Raw genomic sequence first — 6923 nt, 5'->3', positions numbered from 1 at the left:
GGGGGGAGGTGGCAGGGGCCAAGGACGCAGCGTGAGATGGGGAAATAGGGTATCTCTCCAGGTGACCTGGCATGCCTACTGCTCAGATCCCTACCTCTTCCTTTACCCCTGCTCCTGCCTGTGCACATACATTTGTCTGAGTGGTGGTACTGGGGGGAGCAGCAGTTTTCATAGCTGTCCCCAGGCATTGCACCCCACTTCACATAAAGGGGAATTGGTCCATCCAAGTCAAGGCCTAGCACTCATTTCCTACCAAAGGTCAATGTGAGTGGGGGATTGGGACCAACAACCCTGGAGAAGAAAGGCTCCTGCTCCCCGCCACCACCCCCTGCCCTCAGCTGTTCCACACCCGGGGGGGGGCAGTGCAGGGTAAGGTTGTGTGGAAAGCGGGAAGCAGGAGCTGGGATTCCCGGAGCCAGTGGCTGAGAGTTTGTAATCAGCAGGGTCATTAATTCAGCCCCCGCCCACCCCCTCCACTCTGGAGCCCTGGAGCCTTCAGGTTTATAGGCCGGTGAGCTCACAGTCTTGATGGGAACCAGTCAGTGCTGTGTGGTTTCCCGGCTAGGCCCTGATGTGCCACACACTCCCCAGTCTTAGCCCCTGCCCCCAGACCTGGATTGTCCCTATCCCTGCTGGGACTCCTTACTCTTGCCCCACAGCCACCCTACCCTGCTGCCCCAGCTGCCATTTCAGGTACCGGAGAAAAAAATTTAAGTACATCCCTTTTTTAACCGCTTTCATTCCAAAGCTACTCAATCAAGCAGCAGTTGTTAGCATGGCCATGCAGCCAGATGTTTACTGGGAACCCTACAATGACATGCCAGCTACCCTGGCAGGCACAATAATACCAAAACCATGGGACATAGCAGAGCTGGAAGCTCAGCATTAAGCAAAACCAGCTCCAGGACTATATGGCCAAATGCCACCATCATGCTTCCCCACAACTCCTTCCCCCCTAGCAGGTTCCAGGTCCCAGGGGAGGTCAGTCTGAGGAGGCTGAGGGCACTGGGGTGTTCTTCCCTGGTGCCATCTTGGAGACAAAAAGAGCTCTCCTTGGTGCCAGACACTGGCCCTGCCCAGATGTCTGGCCTCTGGGGCTCATGTGAGGGGGCTTTGGGTGGGGACAGGAAGCCGGGGCTGGAGCCATGAGGGAGGCAGCGAAGGGAAATGATGCACCCAGAATGGAGCAGAGGTGACTGACAGGAAGTGAGTGGGGATTCTCTGCACACCCTGGTGGCATGAGAGGCCCTTAGTAAGTGGCAGAGGGCTGAAGCCCAGACTGAGACTTAGGTGCCTGGGGCAGGTAAGAGGCCATAGGAACCAGATGGGCACACAGTGTGTGTGTGTGTGTGTGTGTGTGGTGGGGGAGTGGCCTTTCCCACCCACAGCGCAGTGATCATAGGCACCGCAGCAAACTTGGCCTGGTTTTGGTTTACACAATATCGTCAGGGCCAGGATGCTTGGGGGCAGGCCTGGGGAAGTCACCTGCCTGCAGCAGGGGAAGAATGAGCTTGGCATGACTCTGGCAGGCCCAGAGTCTCTGGATTAGCCCCATAAGATTCACCCTGGAGTGTTCAAAGAACTGGCCGAAGTTATTGCAGAGCCAGTGGCTTCATCTTAGAGATTTTAGGGAACTCAGGGAGGTCCCAAATGACCAGCAAAGGGAAAATAGAGGGCCATTAAACAAAGGGAGGAGAATCTGGGGAATTGCAGGCTAGTCAGCCTGACCTTAATACCTAAGCACATGTTGGAGCAAGTCATCAACAAATCATTTCTAAGCACCTGGAAGAAAACAAGGTGACTGACCAACATGGATTCATCAAGAGCAAGTCATACTTAACAAACCTGATTCCTTCTTTGACAAAATGATGGGGTTTGCAGATGGGGGAGAGCAGTGGATGTGATATACCTTGATTTTAGTGAGATTTTTTAAACTGTCTCCCATAACATTTGCATTAGTAAGCTAAGGAAATGCAATCTAGATGAAACTATTTGAAGACAGATACATAGTAGGTTGGATCATCATGCTCAGCAAGTAGTCATCAATGGCTCCATGTCTAACTTGAGGGAGGTATCAAGTAAAGTTCCCTGACTGTCTGTTTGGGTCTGGTATTCTTTAATATCTTTATTCATCATCCAGTGGACAGACTGAGTGCACACGTCATAAATTTGCAGTTGACACCAAGCTGGGTCAATTAGTAGACCCTCTGGAAGATAAGATTAGGATTTACAATGACCTTGACAAACTAGAAAAATGGTCCAAAATTGGTCAAAGGAAAATTAATAAGGATCAGTGCAAAGACCTGAACTTGGGATGGAAAAATGATATGCACAAATACAGACCAGGGAATGACTGGCTAGGCTGCAGTACTGAAGAAAAGGAGCTGGGGGGATTATAAAACTGTGCTGATTATAAAGTCATAATATAAGAGCATAATCTGAATCTGAGCCAACAGTGTGCTTTTGTTGCAAAAACATCCAAATAGCATACTGTATTAATAGGAGTACCACTTGCAAGTCAAGTGAAGTGATTCTTCCACTCTATTCAGCATGGATGAGCCCTCACATGGAGCATTGAGCTCAGTTTGGACGCTACACTTCCAAAAAGAAGCAGACAACATGAAAAGTATAAGTATATAAGGGGTGTACAACCCCTATAAGTATATAAGGGGTGTACATCAGGTTCTGGGGGAACACCTGTTCACCACAGCGCCCCAAGGGATGATGAGGAAAACAGTCACAAACTCCTTCAAGACAGTTTCAAGATGGACATAAGGAAGAACTTCATTACTGTCTGAGCCCCTAAGGCCTGGAACAGACTGCTGCCAGAGGTGGTGCAAGCACCTACTCTGGACTCCTTTAAGAGACATTTGGACATTTATCTTGCTGGGATCCTTTGACCCCAGCTGACTTCCTGCCCCTGGGGCAGGGGGCTGCACTTGATGATCTTCTGAGGTCCCTTCCAGCTCTATTGTCTATGAAATCTGTGAAATCTATGAAAGAGTCCATCAGAAAGCAACGACTTTGATCATAGATCTGGGAAACATGGTTTATGAGGAAAGGTTAGAAGAACTGGGATTATTTAGTCTGGAGAAGAGAAAGCTGAGGGAGGACTTAAGAACAGTTTGCCAGGACACAAAAGGTATGGACTCGACAGCAGTGGACTCTCCTCTGAGCCTACTAGGCATGGAAGAGAAGGCACAGACTGTTCTCACAGCCAGGAACATGTAAATTGGATTTCAGGAAGGGCATGCAACTCTGGGCAAATTGCACAGCCTGCAGTTACAGACTGCAACCACCAGGGAGTGCCATTTACTACTTCATAGGGGACTTCCTGAAGTGTACACACATATGCACGTGTGTTTGCACTCACAGGCCTCCTGGTGGACATGAGATTTCTTCCTTTACTGCCCTCTCCCCCTTAGCAGCTCCTCATATGTTCTGGGGACCCATTCAGGCAGATCTCCACAAAGCAAAGTTGTGTGTTGTGTTGTTATGTGGTGTGTTTGTTGCCCAAGGTGAAGCTGAGGGAGCAGGAAGGAGCAAGTGACTGCAGTGTCATGTTGTGTGGCGCAGGGGATGGGCAGGGAAGGAGGAGGGACTCAGGCAGCTGCAAACACTGGGTACATACTTAATTTTGTTAGGCTGTGAGTTGTGTAGTACTAAGCAAACCCTGGCCATGTCCTGAATGGAGGCCTGGGAGCTTCCCCCTGCCCTGTGTGGTCACACAGCCCTGTATTGTATCATCCATGTCACCATGACTAGCACTGTGTTGTGTAATGTTGGGCCTGTATCTGTGCCCAGTCCCCCCCAGCCTGGGAGTGGAGACCAGAGGAGGTCATGGTATCACCGTTCAGCTGGTCAAATGGGGGGGCAGGCAGCGCCTGTCCCCTCCAGGGGTGTTGGCCCCAATCTAGCTGGGGTAGACAAATCTCTGGCTCATACGCAAACCCCCAGCTGAATATGGAGGTATCTGCTTGCATCTGGGGTACGCTCCCCTTCCCGAACCGAAGCTGCCTGGTAGTGCTGGGGTGGGAACTGAGGGGCTGAGTGCCCCAGCTGAATCCTCCAACTGCCTCTGCCCTGGGTGCTTCATGGGCAAAAATCATGCACAGTTCATTGGGCTGTGAGGATGGAGGGAGATGGGGAGGGCATGGAGCAAGGGGCAGTGCCATAGGGGTAGCCTGGTCCATCCCAAGTAGGTGCTGTGACATGAACTCCCTAAAGCAGATCTGGTCATGCCATAGTGGGTTATATTAGGGCAACAAAGTGGGGGGAGGGGGGGCAGGACCTGCCAGAACAGGGGCTCCAGGTTCAGTGGATAAACATGTGACAGTTAGGGGCACCAGCCTGGAGACTAGAGATGGGGGCAGTTCTTAGAGCTGGGGCTGGGAGCCAAGATACTTGGGCTCTCTCCCAGTTCAGGGAGAGAGTGGGATCTACTGGCTTAGAGTGGGGCAGGGGACAGGGAGAGCTAGGACCACAGATGCCTGCATTTCACACTGGCTTGGGGAGGGGTCCTGCCTGTGTGCAAACTCGTCCATCCTGTGCTGAGGTTCTCCATGATCACACAAATTGCTGGGCTGTGTTCCCCAGACACTGCCTTCTCCATCAGGTACTTGTTCTCAGCAACTCCATCTGCTCATGCCCCCCAGGCAGCTGCCTCCCCATACCCACACCTACACTCCCTGGTTGCCATGTGTCCATCTGCCAGTCCATTCTGTATATGGCCTCCAACTATCCCCATGCACCCTCTGTCTGGCTGTCCAGCTGTCCCCACACACCCTGCCTATCCATTCAGCCATGTAACTTGTCTGTCCCTCTATCCAACCATTCTTATGCATCCTGTCCACCCAACTGTCCAGCCGTCTACACATACACCCATATCCATCTATCTATCTTCCCATATATGCCTTCCCTGACCTGTCTATACACCCCTTCATTTGTCCATCTGTCCATCCTGTTCCACCCTCCTATTTGTGTCTCTCCCTAGACCCCTTGTGTTTGTCTGTCTTGTCTATGTTTGGGTGAAGTCAGCCTGCGGCTGCAGACTGGTGGGAGGGAAGAGACATGGGAGGGGCAGGAGACTCAGGGCAGGGCTCTCCCATACAGTGGGGCTAAGGGACCCCTTCCTGGGCACTTCCCCTCCACAGATCCCCTCCCACATCCCTGCTCCTGCTCTCCCACCACAGCCTACCCAACCCCTTTGGACCACCTATGGCAAGGCAACTCATAGGGGTCCCATTGAGCCCCCTGCCCCAGGTGTTTACTTCCAGAATGCTTTGCAGCATCTCATGGAGGGAAGGGCTTTGGCATAATTTTTTAAGGATTCTGGGAGGGGTCTCACACAGGCAGCAGGGACCAAAGGGTCTAGGGTCACACCAGGACGCTGAGATCAATGTCAGCGCCATGCTGTGACTCTTCAGACTCTGCCAGGAGTTCCCAAACCTTATTGTGACCCCCAAACTTCACCATGACCCACCAGAACCCAGTGTGTGTGTGGGGGGGGGCTCTGTGCATGTGCGCATGTCACAGGTGGGTGCCCCCCACTATCCTCATGTCTGTCTCCTCATAAGCATGTCCATGTGTTGCTTTGTGAGGGGGTGCCATACTGTGTGAGAGTGAGTTCGTCCCTGTGAGAAAGACACAGGGAGACCATACTGTGTGTGTTTCTTTTGGGTCTGTGTCTGTAAGTCTGTGTATCTGCATGTTGTGTCTGTGCATGCCTGTATGCACACAGTATTGTGTTTGGGAGTCTCGTTCTGCATGTGTCCCTGTCCGTGTAAACATGTGTGAGCATGTGCTGGTGTGTCTGTGTGGGCTCCTCACTCTGTGCCTGCGTATCTTTGTATGTGTGCATCTTTTGGTGTGCCTGTGCCCCAGCATATGTATCCCCCAGGTCCGTGTATGCCCATGCCCCTCCCCCTGCATGTGTGCATACTCCCTCTCAGAGCACGTCTGTCTTTTGAGCTGTGTGCTCCTCAGTGTATGTCTCTCTACCATTCTCAGTGTGTGTGTAAGCATGCGTGTGTGCGTGCACGCGCGAGTCTCAAGGTATGGGTGTCTGTGCACCTCACTGTGCTTGCTTCTGTGTGTGCATATCTGAAGGTGTCTCGGTGTGTGTCTCTCTGCGTATGCATGTCTGTCTGCGTGTCAGTGTGTGTTTTGGTGCCTCACTGTACATGTCTGTGAGCATTGTGCGCGCACGCGCACAATTCTCAAGGTGTGGGTGTCTGTGTGCCTCACTGCTTGTGTCCATGTGTGCATGTCTGTCTGTGTGTCGGTGTGTGTTTTGGTGTCTCACTGAACGTGTCAGCATGTGTGTGGGTGTGTGTGTGTGAGCATGCATGTATGCATGTGCATGCGATTCTCAAGGTGTGTGTGTGCATGTCTGGGTGCACACAATTCTCAATGTGTGGCTGTCTGTGCGCCTCACTGTGGGTGTCTGTGTGGGTGTGCATCTGTGTATGCATATCTGAAGGTGTCTCGGTATGTGCCTCTTCGTGTATGCAGGCCTGTTTGCGTGTCGGTGTGTGTTTTGGTGCCTCATGATATGTGTTTGTGTGTGTGTGTGTGTGTGTGAGCATGCGTGTGGGTGTGCACGCAATTCTCAAGGTGTGGGTGTCTGTGAGCCTCACTGTGCGTGTCTGTGTGGGGGGTGCATCTGTGTGTGCATATCTGAAGGTGTCTCGGTATGTGCCTCTTCGCGTATGCAGGCCTGTTTGCGTGTCGGTGTGTGTTTTGGTGCCTCATGGTATGTGTTTGTGTGTGTGTGTGGTGTCTCACTGTACATGTCAGTGTGCATATGTGTGTGTGTACGCGCGCGCGCCTCGCTGTGGGTCTCTCCCTCTCTCAGTGTGTGTCTGTGTCTGTCTCCCCCTCCCCCCCATCCGGGCCGTGCCGACCGCAGCCCGGCGCCGCGC

This window comes from Alligator sinensis, unplaced genomic scaffold (genome assembly GCF_000455745.1).
Source record: "Alligator sinensis unplaced genomic scaffold, ASM45574v1 scaffold709_1, whole genome shotgun sequence".
NCBI lineage: Eukaryota > Metazoa > Chordata > Crocodylia > Alligatoridae > Alligator > Alligator sinensis.
The sequence above is the reverse complement of the archived record's forward strand: the minus strand, read 5'-3'. Positions refer to the sequence as shown.